This window comes from Leptonychotes weddellii, chromosome 3 (genome assembly GCF_054177405.1).
Source record: "Leptonychotes weddellii isolate Sample4059 chromosome 3, ASM5417740v2, whole genome shotgun sequence".
In the NCBI taxonomy this organism is placed as follows: domain Eukaryota; kingdom Metazoa; phylum Chordata; class Mammalia; order Carnivora; family Phocidae; genus Leptonychotes; species Leptonychotes weddellii.
In genome coordinates this window covers 58180955-58200879 of record NC_138371.1, presented here as the reverse complement: position 1 = coordinate 58200879, position 19925 = coordinate 58180955, and the positions used below count along the sequence as shown (strand labels likewise).

General features: G+C 39.2%; 1 protein-coding gene and 1 long non-coding RNA gene across 4 annotated transcripts in view; one reads left to right on the top strand and one right to left on the bottom strand.

Moving 5' to 3' along the window:
• The window catches only part of STK39 (serine/threonine kinase 39), a 400617-nt gene that overhangs the window by 238647 nt on the left and 142045 nt on the right, over positions 1-19925 (bottom strand). The gene's annotated exons all lie outside the window — the stretch shown is intronic.
• Positions 5531-19925, top strand: part of LOC145720534 (uncharacterized) — a 22687-nt gene continuing 8292 nt past the window's right edge. The window contains exon 1 of the long non-coding RNA XR_014143567.1: positions 5531-12362. This is a non-coding gene — a long non-coding RNA (uncharacterized LOC145720534). The remainder of the gene's footprint in view (positions 12363-19925) is intronic.

Sequence of the window (19925 nt, the reverse complement as noted above, 5' to 3'; positions counted from 1 at the left end):
TTGACAAGGTCATAAAGACAGCTTGAAGCTTATTTCTGTACGTGTTTTTGTTTTCCATCAAATGACTGGGCATTGCAGATGCCGTAAATAGTTCTTAGTCTGATGCATGGTGTACAGTGGAGAGCAGCTACCCTGTCTTACTTTGCAGTATTTGCTCCTTCAAAGTCGTCTTTCAACAGTGTGTGGGGGTTGACATTGAAATCCTGGAGTATGTCTTACTTTCATGCCTCATATACATATAGTCTTGTTAATATTTCCAGAATGTGCTCTTGGGTGTGAGACTCTTCTCTTGGAGTCTAGACATCTAGTATAATTAAATAAGACCTATTGCTGTAAACAGGGAAGACCTGGACAGGGTTTTCTTTTTACCTCCAGAAATAAAAGTTGGGTGGATTTCCTGTGTCTTATCTCTTCTGCTTTCCATGATATGATCATTTCCCTCTCTTCTTTAATTCTCCTCAGACTTGTGATCTACACATTAAAAGAAAATCTGTCGTACGGCTGAGGTTTCTGAACTCTCTAGGGAGCTCTTGGAGATTTTCCAAGATGTAGGCTGATACCATTTGAGCTCTGAGACCTTGGTATTTGTGTTTTTATCATTTACTAGATGAGCTAGAAGATCTAAAAAGCTTAGCTCTGGATGAAGAAACACCTATCGTTCCTTAACAAAGGCTTTTGGTTCTTTTTAGGAAAAGCCTTCTACTTAATGGGGAAAAACCACATCTGCATTTATAGAAACTCTTTAATTGTTAGAAAGTGACCTTAAAAAGACTATATGAAATATGCATGTGGAAAGATGTTCTATCAGGGAAACGCACATTAAAATTATAATCAGGTGTTGGCAAGTGTGTAAGAAACTGGAACTCTCTCACACTGCTGGGAGGAATGTAAAAATGGTACAATTATCCTAGAAAACATTTCAGTAATTTCTTACAAAGTTACACATGCACCTGTATGAATCAGCCGCTCTACTCCTAGGTATCTACCCATGTGAAAGGACAATGTGTGTCTATACAGACTTACACATGTACACTGATAACAGCTGTATTTCTAACAGCAAAACCTGGAAACAACCCAAGTGTCCATCAAGAGATGAATATGTAAACTGTGGTGTATCCATACAATGGAATACTACTTAAAAAGGAATGAATTATTGATACATGGTACAACATGGATGAATTTCAAAATAATTATGGTGTATGAAGAAAGCCAGACAAGATAAGTATACACTATATGGCTCCATGTGTATAAAATTTTAGAAATGCAAATTACAGTGACAGCAAACAGATCTGTGGTTTCCTGGGTAGAGTGGAAAGAGCAACAGAGAAGGGAAGGTGGAGGGAATTTACAAAGGATTGAACGAAATCTTGGCATATTTTGGATATGTTCGTTATCTTATTTGTGGTGGTTTCATTGGTATATATGTGTATCAGAACTTACCAAATTACACACTTCAAATATGTACCATTTATTATGTCAGCTGTATTTCAGTAAGGCTGTTCTAAAAATAAACAAAAGGCCTCACCTCCAAGTTGCTTTTGGGACAGCAATTTAAGGTTATCCAGGGCATCACCCCAGTGAGTATCTGGTAAAAGCTAAAACCCCTCCCCTGAGAAATGTGCACACAAACTTTTACCTACAATTTAGAGGGTTTCAAAACTATTTTCCAAAGCAAATACATTCCTACCTTCATCTCAGGTGAATTTTGGATATGCTTGGCAAGTGTGACTTAAAAGTTTAGCCATTCTTCATACAGTATTTTTAGTTTTTTACTTTCTTTATCGTCATTCTAAAGAGGAATTAAGCCATAACATACTGCTATGTCCTCTCCACCAGCTAAATGGAGCTACAATTTCATTGATTATACCATTTCATTGCTTTCAAAAAGAGTAATAATAACATAATGATTATTGGGCACTTCCATTACCTTACTCTGGTCCAGTTCATAAAACTCCACCTTAAACACAATAAAGGAAAATCAGGACCAATATAGTAATTTTATGATTATATTTTAAAGGACAGATTCAATAGCTGCCAGTTTAGCTATTCCAGACTGTTTCAAGCTTTCCCATTATGCCAAGATAATACCAAAAAACTGGAATTTACCCAAACCTTAAGGAGAATGGCAAGTGCATTTATTTTTTATTTCCCATAATCTTTTTCTGATATAAATAATGCTCAAATCTTTTTCATATTTTGTCTCAAAGGCTGATTGCTTATGGTACCTGTAACATTCTCTTCTAATTACTGCTTTTTCTCACCATCTACAAATCTAATGCAGAGAAATGGCAAATAATATACTCATTCCTCCTTTTCCTCTAATATTTTATTTATCATTTGTCCTGTCTTTTTTTTTTAACATGTCAGAATAGCCAGTTTTATTACTTTAATTCTAGTACAATTAACATACAGTGTAATATTAGTTTCAGATGTACAATATAGTGATCCAACACTTCCATACATCACCCAGTGCTCATCACAACACGTGCACTCATTAATCCCCATCACCTATTTCACCCATCCCCCCACCCACCTCCCCTCTGGTAACCATCAGTTCTCTACAGTTAAGAGCCTGTTTCTTGGTGTTTCTCTCTCTCTCTTTTCCTTTGCTTATTTGTTTTGTTTCTTAAATTCCACATATAGTGAAATCATAAGGTATTTGTCTTTCTCTAATTTCTCCATTTTCTAGCATTATACTCTCTAGCTCCATCCATGTTGTGGTAAATGGCAAAAATTCATTCTTTTCATGGCTGAGTAATACTCCATTGCATATATGTACCACATCTTCTTTTATAAAAAAAAAAAAAGATTTATTTCAGAGAGAGAGAGCACAGCAGAGGGAAGGGAGAGGGAGATAATCTCCAGCAGACACCACACTGAGCACAGAGCTCGACATGGGGCTCGATCCCACAACCCTGAGATCATGACCTGATCTGAAACCAAGAGTCAGATACTTAACTGACTGAGCCACCCAGGTGCCCCTGTACCACATCTTTATCCATTTATCAAGTGATGGACACTGTAGATAATTCCTCTATAAACATCAGGATGCATGTATTCCTTTGAATTTGGGAAAATACCCAGTAGGGTGATTACTGGATCATTGGGAAGTTCTATTTTTAAGTTTTTGAGAAACCTCTGTACAGTTTTCCACAGTGGCTGCGCCAGTTTGCATTCTCACCAATGGTGCATGAGTGTTCTTCTTTCTCCACATCGTCACCAACGCCTGTTGTTTCTTGTGTTTTTGATTTTAGCCATTCTGACAGGTGTGAGGTGGTATCTCATCTTGGTTTTGATTTGCATATCCCTGATGATGAGTGATGTTGAGCACATTTTCATGTGCTGTTGGCCACCTGGATGTCTTCTTTGGAGAAATGTCTGTTCATGTCTTCTCATTTTTTAATTGGATTATTTGGGGGGTATTTGGGTATTAAGTTGTGTAAGTTCTTTGTATATTTTGGATACTAACCCTTTATTGGATATATCATTTGCAAGTATCTTCTCCCATTCAGTAGGTTGCCTTTTAGTTTTGTTGATTGTTACCTTCACTTTGCAAAATCTTTTTTATTTTGACTTAGTCCTAATAGTTTATTTTTTGCTTTTATTTCCCTTGCCTCAGGAGACATATCTAGGAAAATGTTGCAGCCGATGTCAGAGACATTACTGCCTGTGTCGTCTTCTAGCATTTTTATGGTTTCAGGTCTCACATTTAGGTCTTTGATGCATTGAGTTTATTTTCATGTATGGGATCAGAAAGTGGTCCAGCATGTAGCTGACCAGTTTTCCCAGCACGATTTGTTGAAGAGACTGTCTTTTTTCCCCATTGGATATTATTTCCTGCTTTGTCGAAGAGTAATTGACAATATAATTGTGGGTTCATTTCTGGTTTTCTGTCCCAAAAATCTACATGTCTGATTTTGTGCCAGTACCATACAGTTTTGATGACTACAGCTTTGTAATATGATTTGAAGTCTAGAATTGTGATACCTCCAGCTTTGCTTTTCTTTTTCAAAATTGCTTTGACCATTCAGGGTCTTTTCTGGTTCCATATAAATTTTAGAATTTTTTTGTCTTAGTTCTATGAAAAATGCTGTTGGTATTTTGATGTGGATTTCATTAAATCTGTACATTGCTTTGGATAGTATGGACATTTTAACAATATTTGTACTTCCAGTCCATTAGCATAGAATGTCTTTCCATTTCTTTTTGTCATCAATGTCTTTCAGTGTTTTATAGTTTTCAGAGTACAGATCTTTCACTTCTTTGGTTAGGTTTATTCCTAGGCACTTTACTGTTTTTAGTGCAATTGTAAATGGGATTGTTTCTTAATTTCTCTTTCTGCTGCTTCATTATTAGTGTATAGAAAGGCAACAGATTTCTGCACATTGATTTTGTATCCTGCGACTTCACTGGATTCATTTATCAGTTCTAGTAGTTTTTTGGTGGAGTCTTTAGGGTTTTTTATACTATCCTGTCATCTGCAAATAGTGGAAGTTTTACTTCTTTCCTACCAGTTTGGATGCCTTTTATTTGTTTTTGTTGTCTGATTGCTCTGGTTAGGACTTCCAATACTGTGTTGAATAAAAGTGGCGAGAGTGGACATCTTTGTCTTGTTTCTGATCTTAGGGGAAATGCTCTCAGTTTTTCCCCGTTGAGCATGAATTTGGCTGTGGGTCTTTCATAGATGGCCTTTATTATGTTCAGGTATGTTTTCTCTAATAAACCTACTTTGTTGCGGGCTTTTATTATGAATGGATGTTGTACTTTGTCAAATGCTTTTTCTGTGTCTATTGAAATGATCATATGGTCTTTATCCTTTCTCTTATTGATGTGATATATCATGTTTGATTTGTGAAGGTTGAGCCACCCTTCCATCCTAGGAATAAATTCCATCTGATCATGGTGAATGATTTTTTAAATGTATTGTTGGATTCAGTTTGCTAGTATTTTGTGGAGGATTTTTGCATCTATGTTTATCAGAGATATTGGCCGGTAGTTCTCTTTTTTTGTAGTGTCTTTATCTTGTTTTGGTATCAGGGTGATCCTGGCCTCACGGAATGAATTTAGAAGCTTTCCTTCTATTTTTTTGGATAGTTTGAGAAGAATAGGTAATAAGTCTTCTTTAAAGGTTCGGTAGAATTTGCCTGTGAAGCTTCTGGCCCTGGACTTTGGTTTGTTGGGAATTTTTCAATTACTGATTCAATCTCCCTGCTGAATTGGGCTATTCAAATTTTTATTTCTTCCTGCTTCAGTTTTGGTAGTTTATATGTTCCTAGGAATTTATCCATTTCTTCTAGTTTGTCCCATTTGTTGGCATATAGTTTTTCATAATATTCTCTTATAATTGTATTTCTGTGGTGTTAGCTGTTTTCTCTCCTCTTTCATTGGTGGTTTTGTTTATTTGAGTTTTCATTCTCTCCTCCCCGCCCCCCCCCCCCGCCCCCGCCTTTTGATCAGTCTGGCTAGAAGTTTATCAAAGAACCAGCTCCTGGTTTCATTGAGCTGTTCTATTGGGTTTTTTTTAATATATATATATAATTTATTTCTGCTCTAATCTTTATTATTTTCTTCTTTCTGCTAGTTTTAGGGTTTGTTGTTCTTTTCCTAGCTCCGTTAAGTATAAGGTTAGGTTGTTTATTCACGATTTTTCTTCTCAACGTAGGCCTGTACTGCTATAAACTTCCCTCTTAGAACTGTTTTTGCTGCATCCTGAAGGTTTTAGACTATTTTGTTTTCATTTTCATTTGTTTCCATGTACTTTGTGGTTTCCTCTTGATTTCTTGGTTGACCCATTCATTGTCTAGTAGCATGTTATTTTTTTTATTTTTATTTTTATTTTTTTAAAGATTTTATTTATTTATTTGACAGAGAGAGAGAGGGAACACAAGCAGGGGGAACAGCAGAGGGAGAGGGAGAAGCAGACTCTCCGCTGAGCAGGGAGCCCGATGCGGGGCTCGATCCCAGGACCCTGGGATCATGACCTGAGCTGAAGGCAGTCGCTTAACCGACTGAGCCACCCAGGCGCCCCTAGTAGCATGTTATTTAACCTTCATGTATTTATGGTATTTCCAGATTGTTTCTTGTGGTTGATTTCCAGTTTCATAGCACTGTGGTTGGAAAAGATACATGGTATGACTTTGATCTTTTTGGATTTGTTGAGGCTCATTTTGTGGCCTAACATGTGATCTGTTCTGGAGAATGCTCTTTGTGCTTGAAAAGAATGTGTAGTCTGCTGTTTTAGGATGGAATGTTCTGAATAGATCTGTTAAATCAATCTGGTCCGGTGTGTCATTCAAAGCCACTGTTTCCTTATTGATTTTCTGTTTGGATGATCTGTCCATCGATGTAAGTGAGATGTTAAAGTCCCCTACTATTACTATATTACTATTGATGAGTGCCTTTATGTTTGTTATTAACTGTTTTATGTATTTGGGTGCTCCCATGTTGGGTGCATAAATATTTACAATTGTATCTTCTTGTTGGATTATCTCCTTTATAATTATTATTTAGTGTCCTCCTTTGTCTCTTTTTATAGTCTTTGTTTTAAAGTCTATTTTGTCCAGTATAAGTATTGCTACTCTGGCTTTCTTTGACATCCATTTGCATAATAAATGTTTCTCTATCCCCTCGCTTTTCAATATACAGACGTCATTAGGTCTGAAATGAGTCTTTTGTAGGCAGCATGTAGAGGGGTCTTGTTTATTTATCCACTCTGTCACCCTGTGTCATTCAATTGGAGCATTTAGGCCATTTACATTCAAAGTAATTACTGATAGATACATATCTATTGACATTTTGTTACTTGTTTTGTGGTTGTTTTTTAGTTTTTCTCTGATCCTTTTTTCTCTTTTTCATGGTTTGCTGGTTTTCTTTAGTGATATATTTGGATTCCTTTCTCTTTACTTTTTTGTATATCTGTAACTTTTTTTAAAAGGTTTTATTTATTTACCTGACACACACAGATAGTGAGTAGTGGGAGAGAGAGCACAAGCAGGGGGAGCAGCAGGCTGAGGGAGAGGGAGAAGCAGGCTCCCCGTGGAGCAGGGAGCCCGATGCGGGGCTCGATCCCAGGACCCTGGGACCACGACCTGAGCCGAAGGCAGACGCTTAACCGACTGAGCCACCCAGGCGCCCCTTTGTAACTTTTTTTTTTGACTTGTGGTTACCATTTGGTTTATATATAACATCTTCTGCATATAGCAGTCTACGTTAAGCTGATGGTCACTTAATTTTGAACTCTTTCTTTAATCCTCTCCCCTCTACATCTCAGATATTTGGTATCATATTTTACATCCTTTTATTTTGTGTTTCTCTTTCATTTGCACTGTTTTATAGGCATTGCTAATAGAAATGCCTTCTAAGGTGTTGTACCAGGTTTGTCCATGGATTTAGTCTTAAGGCTTCCAAGGGCAATTCTCAAAGAAGGACCAAGCTAAGAGTCATCAGCCGGCAATAATCCCAGCAGATGGGAGAACATTTGCCTCATTCCTAAAGAGAAGATCTGGGCTGCACACCAAAGTATCCACAATAGTCCATCCCTTGTACTGCTTGGATTCACCTGGGAATAATTCCTGCAGCAATGGTTGGTTTCTTTTTCTGGGGAAAGTTATAAGAGGGAAGGTTAGTGGTATGACTTAGTCCTCATTACTACAGATAGTCTTGAGGCCACACTGACGCTCATCCTGTCCAACCTCTACTTACCATTGTAGATTCCCTTTGTTGGGGCTACCACCTATGGTAGTCTGGGTGGTTTATCTGCAGAGTGACCTTGACTCTCATCTCTTGAAAAACAATGAAAAGTAGCCAAGTTTTCTGGTTCCTTATAGATGAGATGGGATGGAGCTAGTAGAGATGAAGAGAAGTAAACCATTTCAAACAGAGTAAAGGCAAAACTGTTGGAGAAGGCTCATCTGACTGCTGGATAGAGGTTGAGCCATTGAGGACTGAGGATGGAAGCAGGGAGACAGGAGGCTGTTGTGTGAATCTAGATGAGAGAAGGTGGCAGCTGTTCTTGGGTAGTAGCAATGGAAGTGGGAAGAAGTCATCAGTCTCTGTAGATGTGTGTATATTTCAAAGATAAACCTTTTGCAAAGGTGAATTAAGATTTTGTCTGGGTTATCAAAGAGTTTGAATCAAGTGGGGAAACAAGCTCTGTAATGGGTTGCTTCAGCACGTAATGATGAAGAGTAGTGGTAGGTACCTAGAGGAGGAGAGTGGTTATGGAGCCCTTCCCAGGAAAATCTGGGGTAAGACATGGCAGAAAATGAATTAGAGAGATAGGTTGGGCCAGACCATGGAGGGTCTCATAGACTACATTAAAAACTTAGACTTAATCCTGAAGTTGATATGAACAGTTAAATGGTATTATATATGGAGGCAGCACATCCCAGTTTATGACTTAGATTCTCCAAGTCGCTTTGGTGAGTGTAAGAGGGCTCATGAGTTAAGACTGAAGGCAGGGAAGCCAGTTACGATATGCAGTTGTCCAGGCTAGAGATAGTAAGCTAATATTTGTTTTGTATTTGCAACACATCAAGCACTAGTCTAAATTCTGTACATGTATGAATTCAGTCCCCAGAAGAACCCTATCACGTCGGCACTATTAATATCCACATTTTACAGATGACTCAAGCACAAAGATGTGAACGTAAACTTGCCCAAGTTCATGGGGCCACATGGCTCTAAGCAGGAGGCAGGATTTTAACCTAGGCACCCTGACTGGAGAATTCATGCACTTACTGTGTTACACTCATCTCCTGAAGATGAGAGGCTGAAGATTTAGGGAAAATAATAGGGCAAATCTCTGTATTTTGTCCCAAACATAGTAATTAGCTGTAATTTTGCATTAGCGTTACAGCGGTATCCATTAGAGACCCACCCTCCTATCATTTCCTTTCTTCCTTACTTAGAAGCTTGGATTCTCTTTTGGTACCTGTGTCTCTTTCTTGCTTTGCAATCCTCTGCTGACTTTCTGCAGCAACCTAGGGTACAGAGCAGATGTTCGGGATGTGTCTTTGGATCAAACAATATTGTGAATCACCTTGTCAGGTAACCCAAGTCTGTGCTTTTGTCTTTTCTCAGAATTTCCTCTTGGGGGAGTGCATTGGACTTGGTGTTCACTGGGGTGCTTTTCTTCACAGCTTTTGTTTGGGAATAGCTCGAATTAGATAAATTCAGTCACGGCCCCCAGAACATCAGTACTATAGGAGATTGTTGTGAAATACACTGGTATCTGGGGAGAAAAGTGTATCTTTCCACTAGTCACTTGTAATGCAAACACAGACTGTAAATAGTCATTATGTAACTGTTATTTTTCTGACTGTCCAAATATGGAGAATCTGAGTAGTACAAGGAGTTTATAGAGAAAACAGGGTCTGGAAAATGCCTGACTTAGTTTGCCAAAGAAATGTTGGCTCTGCTGTCTTGCCTCTGATAGATGACCCCCAGGACAATGTTATTTCCGTCTCTGTTTGGATTCGAATAGGGAGGTACTGAGCATCGGCATCTTTTTCATGTGGTTGTTAATGATACTATTACAGTTTCATGAAGCATAATACCTACCGTACCTTAGGTCAAATGTTATCCAAAAAGAGCACCTAGCGCTGATAGGGTTTCAAGCCTAAGTGTAACACAGAGACCCCCCCCGCCCCAAATAGCCAAGAAATAGATGGCTAACACCAAGGTAGCCTGTAGCTGCAGCGCTAGGGCAAGGGGACAGTCCCTAGTACCTTGGTGAGTGTTTTCTGTGTCCTTTGTGCCAAGAACCAGAGCCACTTCAGTGACTGAAGAGAGTGGGCTGGGGCGGTGGGAAGGGGCAAGCTCAAGGAAGACAACCGTCTGCATCAGAAACCAGGAATGAATGAGTTCTGTTTGGGAAAGCCAGGAGGGATTGGAAATAAGTGGATGGCCACTGAGTAGGCAGGGTTCAGAAGCCCCATATTTTGAGGAAACCTGAAGCGCCTTAAAGCATGAAGTTCAATGTTACCAGCACATACTTGAGAAGCTCTAAAGTTAACCAGCCCTATCCAACCCTTCCTTCTCCGCTCATGTTCCAGGTAAGGCACATTTTTATTTTTGAAATCCAGGTGCACAGTCAGGAGAAGGGAGAAAACAGTGACACCCATCTTTTTAATGAGCATTGCTAGTGGAAGAGAAATTAGCATCACCTTGACTTCTATGTGATGTCAGTTAAATGAAGGTATTTTATAGCACTTTACAACAAATTAGAATCAACTAAATTGAAAATAAGCCTAGCAGCTGGGATAAGTAATCAGGTAAGTGGCCAGTTTTGCTATTTTTGCTTTGAGTCAAAGACAGAATTTGAATTTCTAATGTCCCTGAGGTGTAGGGCTCACAATTGGGGAGTGTGGTTTCCCAGATGATTGTTGAAGATGCTAGCATTTCAGCTTTACCCTCCAGGTCTACAACTTGCGTAGCCATGTTCCTTGGAGATTGGCGCTAGCGCGTAGGCATGCACACCAGAGAGAGGGCTGTGAATTAGTGTAGGACAGAGCTCTGCTTTTGGCGGAACATTACAGAGCAGACTGGAAATGGATGACCCAGAACAGGGCAGTAAATCATCCACATTAACTGAGAGCCTCTAATGAAAGGGCTGAAATTCATAGGAAGACATTGTGGCGACTCATGAAATCAGCCCAAATCAGAGGAACTATTAGGACACTTTTGTGTTTTAAGAAAATAGTGATTGTGTGCACTTGCTGCAATTTGCATCTGGTCAGAATGCCCTGACATCATAAATACTGGCTTTGGTGAACAGAATCTCACAGCCGAGCTTTTTCACTCCACGAGCCCGATGTTTTATTGTGTGGATCACTAGATGATTTTAGCGTCTGAAATATGCTCAGGAAGCTGCTGAGGAGGCCAAAAAGATGCTTGGTGATGATAACTCTGTTGAGGGTGGTGGCCCAGGATCTACCTGACATGTGTGCAGGTTGGCTTGTGTGGGCAAAAGGAAGAGGAGAAAAAGATGGGGCGGGATGGGGAGTTACCATAAACGAAACTTTGCAGATCACTCAGAGTGAAAGTATTAAGGGCAACAAATGAAGATAAAATGATGCTTGTAATTATGGTTTATAAAGAGAAATAGGCCATATTGAGTATATAATTTTCTTTTTTTCTCCTGCAGCTGATGGATTAAAGGAAATAAACTGATCTGCAGAAAATCCATGTCTCTAGGTTGTTTTTAGTCAACCTTAGAGAAACATGAAATATGCAGATTTTTCTCCTCTTTACTTAGACTTTCTATTTGAAACACTTTTCTCAAAATATTTATGTTATCTTAATTTTTTTCATCTTAAAATAGTCACATAACTTTTCAGATACCTAATTACTGAAGCAGCAGATAACTTTGCACATGAAAAATAAAAATGCTACACGGAACTTTCTCTTATTTCTTCAGTAGTCCTCTCTTTTTCCCTAACCAGCAGCGCTTACTTGATTTTCAGTACTTGAGACTTTAGATTTGGATATGGAAAGAGCAAGGTTTTAAATTTCTGTCATCATTACCTTCTGATAATTCTGTACGCTAAGCCTAAGCCAGGGGAGTAAGCAGGAAAAGCGGACTTCTCTGCCAGAGTATCAAATATATCATGACACCGTGGAAGATGGGACGGGTCTCTGATGAATCCCACTAATACCGAAACATATCTTCACTACTGAACTCCAAACTGACAGCCTCTAGTGCTTGCCCCCTGTTCAGCCAACTTGGATATTGTTCAAGGTGGCTCTTCACTGGTTTGACAGATTATTGTGCTCTGAGAGCATGAACACAAATGCCCAAGTCGTAGAGGTTATCCACTGTATTTTGTTGCTTTGATAAAAATGGGTGCAGAGAATTGAGTGAATTTAATAGGAGAGGGGTTCAAAGGCACTGAAATTCTCTTCAGAAAAACCGTTCTTTGCAATACCTCACCTCTATTTTGTGCTGCCCTCTGCTGGCTAATAAATTTCGTAGTGTGGAGTGTTGAGAAAAACCTAGAGGTCGAGAACACTGGGGGCTGGCTGCCATCACTTCTACTTTCCACTAGAAAGTAATTTCCCATTTTGTCGTATAAAATGTGGGCCCAGTGTATAGTGATGAATTCAGATGCGCTGAAGATATAAATTGTAGAAAATGTGAGACTAATTTGGTGATTTATATGGACTTTGTAATGCCTGTGAAAGAAATAATTTTGCAGCTTATTGCATGATGAGTCAGATTTTCCGAATCGTTGATGTGAAAATCCAGTGTTACTGTAAATGATTTGGACACTTTTTCTCCACGCTTGTATTTTTCAGTGGCTGCTAATTTACAGAAGATTGTAGATGATCCCAAAGCTTTAAAAACCTTGACATTTAAGTTGGTAAGTTGAAAGTTCCGGAAGGAAGGTAAATGTTTTGCCATGCTCTGCCAGCAAGGACTAATAACACGGTTTACTAACCTGCTCTGTAATTCCCTTGCTGCTCTTACTTTCTTTTGGGATCCATTTTTGCATTTGTCCTTTGCCGGTTTAACCTGTGGGAATGTTTTCTGACCACGACTGGGAACTTCCTCTTCCGTGAGCATAGCTTGTTTCCCAGGACATCTTTAAGAGCCGCCATTTGGGAAATCTTGGCACTCATGCCATTTTGCCTCCCGCTTGTGTGGCACCTTGACCGTATAGACGAAATTAAACCTAATTCCAACCAACACTCTTAATAAAGCTTTCCTAAAGTGAAAGCCAGATGGTTCTAACTTTTAAAAAAATTGAGGCTGATTGTTGTAGAAATGGTTTAGGTAACTGGAAACAGTTGTGGAACTACTCGCCGAAGGCTAGTGAACAAAGACATAACATTTTAACTCCACATTTCAAATCATGGTAATAGATTCTCGTAGAGAAGGGGTGTTGCGACAGTTTTTCTGCACTAGTAGACTTTAAGAACTAGAGCGGCCACAGAGATACAGATCCTGAGTGTGTCCTGGCATCGTTCTGAAAGCAAGAGATAGGGTGACCATGGCTGGAAACGGGGCGCAGTCCTAACAGGCAGAAGCGACGGTTTTCCTGAAAGTTTTAGCAAACAGTACATTAAGTGACTCATTTTAAAATTATAAATCTCATCAAGAGCCAGTCAGAATGCCGCAAGCAATTTAAGATATAAATGACTAGCACTTTGCTGTGCACAATATATATTGATGATCTGTCTTTTTTATTTCTTGTGAGAATTTAATGGAAAATGCGCATGGCCGAAGATGTGAAATGATTAGTTACAGTAAATGTTAGCCCTGTGCTAATTAACTTTCTGGGTCTTGCCTCACATCTAATTTCAGATGGCTAGGCTGTGTGATGAGCTTTTTCAAACACAAAGATTCTCACAGAAAGAATTTATCTGAAGAAATTTGTTTTCAATAACAAAAGAACATTTTACTCAGACATAGGATGATAAACTAAGAAATTGAAAAATCCGTCTTCTGCTTTAGGACTCTTCTGTCACCTCTGTTATGTTTCTAATTCACCTACATCTTTGTAAACATATATCATTTGTATGAGAATATATTGATGAGAACATGGTATCCTGTGTCAGGATTTCAAGCCTGTTAATGTTTCTTTATTCATTTTTTATAGCATAAGAAAGAAGTTCTAACACACCACCTCCAGAAGATTTGCCTAATTTTGAATATGTAAACAGAGATAAGAAATGAAGGTTTTCATGCTGGCTCATCCCCACACTCGCTAAACTTGCTTACCTATGAAACAGGAATAGCAACCCTGGCCCTTTCCTGTTACCAAAGGTCTTAGAGAAACACCTAGTGTTGTCTGCTCTGAACAGTAAGAAGAAGGTCAAACTCCTCTCGTCTCCTACTCGAATCAGTTTATTACTTCTGCGGATGCTCTTGCTTGACTCCGTCCTCTTCTCTCCATCCCCATTTCCAGCACTCTCGCGGGGTTCTCTCATCTCCCGAAACGGATCTTCCTGCCTATAGTCTGCCTGTGTCCGGCTCCCTTCACCACACCGTGGCAGTGGCCAGAGTACTTCTTCTGCATTGCAAAATGCTCCTAAAACTCAAACCCCGGACCAGACCTCCCTTTCGGGCTCCTGCTTTATTACCTTTCTGTATCTCCCCTCATTCTGTCTTCTCTCATTCTCACCCTCTGTCTTCTCCTACTTTTGTCTGCTGGCCTTTTGTATGTGCTTCTCTCTCTCTCTCTCTCTCTCTCTCTCTCCCTCTCACTAAAATATTCATCCAGCTTCTCCAAGCTGCTGCTTTGGCTCCTCGACACGTAGGCATGTTCCGACTTTCTGCTTCAATTTCACTTTCTCCAGGAAGCCTTCTCTGACATCCAGTGCTGGCTCAGGGGCTCCTCCTCTGTTCTCCGCCACGAATTCATATCTCTGAGAAGTCCAGAGCTTCCGGGGGCCAGAGGCTGCTGCACAGAAGCCAGCACACAGCAGAGGGCTTGATAATTAAAATGTACCAGAGTAATACAAACGTCAGTTAGAAAAACTTCAGCCATGATTTTTTCCTCAACATTTATTTTAATCCCTGTAAAATAATTAAGATGGTGGTTTCTGCTTCATGCCCTCTTTTTAGAGTCCCTTAAAATTCCTGGGCCTTCCCTGCAGAAAGGACAAGAATCACTTTCTCAGGCGTCCACTGTTTGCTAGACCGTGCCCGAGGTGGTTTACACACTTCATCTCAGTTCATTTAATCCTCAGGATCCCACAAGATGGTGATATCATTAGGTTCATTTTCTGTCCTGGGAATCCGAGACTCTGTGGGGCTAACTTGCCCAGGATCAGACAGTGGAGACACTGCAAATTCAACTCCGGTCTAGCGTCCCAGCCCATCCTCTCAATTGCTGTTCGTTCTGGGAGGCAGGGCCCTTGCAGCTCTGTGGTTTTATGGTTTTCTGTTTCTCTGTGGATTCCTGCTTTGGGATGATGGGATCCCTGGACAGTGGTTGAGGTGGATTCTCTCCTGTACTTTCAGCAGATTGAATAGTATGGGCCTGCCCGGCACAGGAGTCTTGCAGGAGAACCCGGGCAAGTCTTCCCTTCCCCCGATAGCTTGAGAAGGCAGTAATGTGCTGTTCCCAGAAGATGGAAATTAATGGCTTTTTCCCAAAAGACAGCTAACAATGTTAAATAACCTTCGGTTTTGGTCACTTCACTCTCTGTCCAGCCCTTGTTAAACCTGAGGAGGTTGCTTTGTTGTTACCCATTGCCAGCCAGTTTGAGATCCACTCGATAGAGCTCATTTGAATTGCTTCTTGGCCTAATCTTCTGTAGAACACTGACATCCTGGTAAAACCACAGAGATTCAAATGCACTTGCCTTCGTTCATCAATTTGGCTATTTTCTTGAAGAATAAAAGAAAGTATTTCAGAAGCATTTTTCCTCACAAACTACTGCTGCTCGTGGTCCTTTTATCTCTCAGCTGTTTATCATTTTTATCTCAGAGCTTTCTTTGCTTTCTAAAGGAGAATGTCAGGGGCCTGAAAATTGTCTAAAGAACAAAGTTGTATCTTGGTGATGTGGTTCCTTACCTCAGAGAACAGCGGTTTACTCAGGGGATGGTTGGGGCACGTCACAAAATTGCTCTTGTCCCGGTCCTGTACCAGATATCCTAATGTAATTGCTCTTGGGACAGCCTGGGCTCTGGGTATTTTGAAGGTGTCCCCTGGTGATTCCAGTATTTAGCCACGGCTGAGAAACATGCTGTTTGTAGATAGCTCAGTCTCTAATCTCCTTTCTCTCCACTCTCCCACCTCTGTTAGAAATACTGGGCTCAAGTTTGAAAAGGTGGGCTGTCCTTATATATCTGCTTATATAAGAAAAACAGTGGCCCAGGGAACAAGGATATTGGTTATATCAAGAAGTGCATTTACTTTTCTGCCTGTCCAGTGAGATCTTTAGCTTCATTTGACAAATAATAAATGAAGTATGATTTCCATTGTTGGCATGGCCAGAGGCAAGGTGATCAGAAGCCTTTTTTTTTTTTTTTTTTTTATATATAGCACTTCTAACAAAGTGGTTCAAGCATAAAGCGCATTTCAGCTCAAGTGTAACATGCTTTGAGTGCAACATCTCAGTACTGTTTTATTGTTGATTGTTGTAAGCCTTGCCTTGAGACAAGTCTAAATGTTGAAGGCATTTTTTAATCTGCTGCCTTGAAGTTCTATAAAGTAATTGAGTCTTGCTGCTTTCAGTGTGAAGTGTTTGAAATTGCATTAGTAAAAATATGATATTGCATTAGTAAAAATATGAAATAAGATAATTCGCCCTTAAAGATAGAATGCAAATTGTAGGTACATGTAAGTAACATCCACTTGGTACACATTTATATGAGCATTACAGATTTTAGTTACTGAAGTTAAATAACATGCCTTTTACATAGAGCAATTTCCTAAGCATCTTGGCAATTCATGATTAATGGGCCTTATGAAATGTATTTCATAAATAGGACTTGAAAGTTGAAATGACTCCTTGACCCATGAGTTGTCGAATGGATGCTGTGTTAGCAGGCATGAAAACCACCTTAATCATTAAACTCATTGTCCCGTCTCCATCAGAGCTCTTGGGTGACAAGTTCATTGTCAATGAGCAGTAACATTTTGAAAGAAATCTTCTTTTCTGAGCAGTAGTTCTCAATGGTGGGCTTCAAATATTCAGTAAACCATTTTGTAAGCAAAGGTGCTGTCTGTTGTTCCATTTATAGACCATAGATTCTATAAATAAATCTAGCATAATTCTTAAGGGCCCAAGGACTTTCGGAAAAGTGAGTGAGTGTTGGCTTCAACTTAAAGTTACCAGCTGCAGTAGCCCCTAGCAAGAGTCAACCTGTCCCCTTTAAAGCTTTTGAAGCCAGGCACTGACTTCTCCTCTCTAGCTATGAAGGTCCTAGATGGCATCTTCTTCCAATAGAAAGCTGTTTTGTCTACATTCAAATTCTGTTGTTTAGTGTAGCCTACTTCTTTAATTCTCTTAGCTCTGTCTTCTGGAGAACTTACTGCTTCACCTTGCACTTATATATTATGGAGACAGTTTCTCTCCTTAAACCTCAGGAACCAACCTCCTCTAGCTTCCAGCTTATCTTCTGCAGCCTCCTCACCTCTCTCAGCCTTCAGAGAATTGAAGAGAGAGTTAGGGTCTTGCTCTGGATTAGGGTTTGGCTGAAGTGAATGTGGTGGCTGGTTTGATCTTCTATCCAAACCATTAAAGCTTTCTGCATATCAGCTATAAAGCTGTTTTGCTTTCTTATCATTCATGTGTTCACTGGAGTAGCACTTTGAATTTCTTTTAAGAACTTTTCTTTTATATTCACAGCTTGGCCTAACAGATGCAAGAGGCCTAGCTTTTGGCCTGCCCTCCTCACTAAGTTTAATTGTTTCTGGTTTTTGATTTAAAGTGAGAGACTTGCAACTCTTCCTTTCACTTGAACACTTAGAGACCACTGTAGGGTCATTAATTGTCCTAATTTCAATATTGTTGATCTCAGGGATCAGGAGGCCTGAGGCGAGGGAGAGGGACAGGGGAAAAGCCAGTGAGTGGAACAGTCAAAACACATGCCACATATATGGATTAAGTTCACCATCTTATATGGGCAGGTCCGTGGGCCCCAAAACAATAGCAAAATTAACATCACAGATCACTGATGTCCTATGACCATAACAAATATGATGAAAACCTTTAAAAAACTGTGAGAATTGCCAAAATGTTACACAGACATGAAACGAGCCAGTGCTGTTGGGAAAATGACACCACCAGACTTACTTGGTACAGGATTGCCACAAACCTTTAATTTGTAAAAAAAAAAAAAAAAAAAAAAAATGTGATATCCAGGAAAGGCAATAAAGTGAAGTGCAATAAAGCAAGGTAGGCTTCTATAGTGAAGTACCGTGGTTGTCTCCAGGAAAAGCTCTTGTGAGATTAAGTTGTAGGCTAAACTAGCCATTTTTTTTTTTTTTAATCCCCGCGGAACACCATTTTTACTCAGAAGAATAACTGACAAACTGTGGTTATTCCGACTAAGGATTTGGCAGATATTTTTTCAAAACAAACCAAGTGAGCCTGACACTTCAAGGAAAACAACTGACAATATTTGTCATCAATAATACATTTCAGCTTTCGAGCAGAAAACGGATTTTGGAAAACTTGCATCTGCCACTGTAAGCTTGACAACAGCCCAGTACTTACTTTTTCTGATGAGATTAGTCATGTGTGATATTAATGAATATGATTGGTTGACATTGTATATTGAAACATTGAGATTATATAACAAACTGTGTCAACAGTGGGAAGATCTGCATAATTCAGTGATGCTGAAAAAACCTATTTGGGGAAAAGATCAATTCCACCTGCCAGATAGACCACTGGTTTCAGTATAACGGACTACGTGGTTTCAGATTCCACAATGCAACTAACTTCTAAGAAATTCCACTTGGCACATCTTGGTATGGTAACACTATCCACAATTATCAGAAAGACTTTTAAGATACTATTTATTCGCTTTTTCAACTATTTATATGAGGCTGGATTTTCTTTATATACTTCAAGTAAAACAACATAAAACAATAGATGGAATGTAGAAGCAAATATGAAAATCTAGCCATCTTCTGTCAAGCAAGACATTAAAGAGATTTGCAAAATGTAAAGCGGTGCCACTCTGCTCAAATTTTTGTTTTGGTAAACTGGTTATTTTCCATTAAGATTTTATTTATGTTAGCATGTAATTAGATGTAACGAATAGTAAGGATAATTTAGAAATTTCTGTTTTGATTTCTGAGACATTCAATATAATAAATATAACCTACATAAGCATTGTTTTTAATTATTTTAATACTTTAATATTAAAATCATGTTTAAAATATTTAAAAATTTTTTCAGTTTTAATTTTTAAAATGGTCAATACAATAAATATAACCTGCAAAAACATAAGCTTTTTAAGTTTTAATTCCAGTATAGTTAAGACAATGTTATATTAGTTTTAGGTGTACAATATAGTGATTCAACACTTCCATACATCACCCAGTGCTCATCACAGCAAGTGCACTGCTCAATCCCCATCGCCTATTTCACCCATCCCCCAACCCACTTCCTCTCTGGTAATAATCACTTTGTTCTCCAAAATTAGGAGTCTGTTTCTTGATTTGTCTCTTTGTTCCCCCTGGGTTTTTGTTTCTTGTCTTGGACTCATTTTACTTAGCATAATACTCTCTAGCTCCATCCATGTCATTGCAAATGGCAAGATTTCATTCTTTTTATGGCTGAGTAATACTCCACTGTATATAGGTACCACATCTTTATGCATTCATCTATCAGTGGATACTTGGGCTGCTTCCATATCTTGGCTATTGTGAATATGGCGCTATAAAAATAGGGGTGCACGTATCCTTTGGAAATAGTGTTTTTGTATTCTTTGGGTAAATACCCAGTAGTGTGATTGCTGAATTGTAGGGTAGTTCTAAATTTTTGAGAAAACCCCGTACTGTTTTCCACAGTGGCTGCACAAGTTTGCATTCCCACCATCAGTACACAAGAGTTTGCCTTTTTCTACGTCCTCACCAACACATGTTATTTCTTGTGTTGTTGATTTTAGCCATTCTGACAGGTATGAGGTGAAATCGCATTATAGTTTTGATTTAAGTGATGGTGAATATCTTTTCATGTGTCTTGTGGCCATCTGTAGGTCTTCTTCGGAGAAGTGTCTGTTCGTATCTTCTGCCCATTTTTTAATTGGATTATTTGTTTTTTTAAACTTTATTTTATTATGTTATGTCACCATACATTACATCATTAGTTTTTGATGTAGTGTTCCATGATTCATTGTTTGTGTATAACACCCAATGCTCCATGCAAAACGTGCCCTCTTTAATACCCATTACTGACCTAACCCATCCCCCCACCTCCCTCCCCTCTAAAACCCTCAGTTTGTTTCTCAGAGTCCA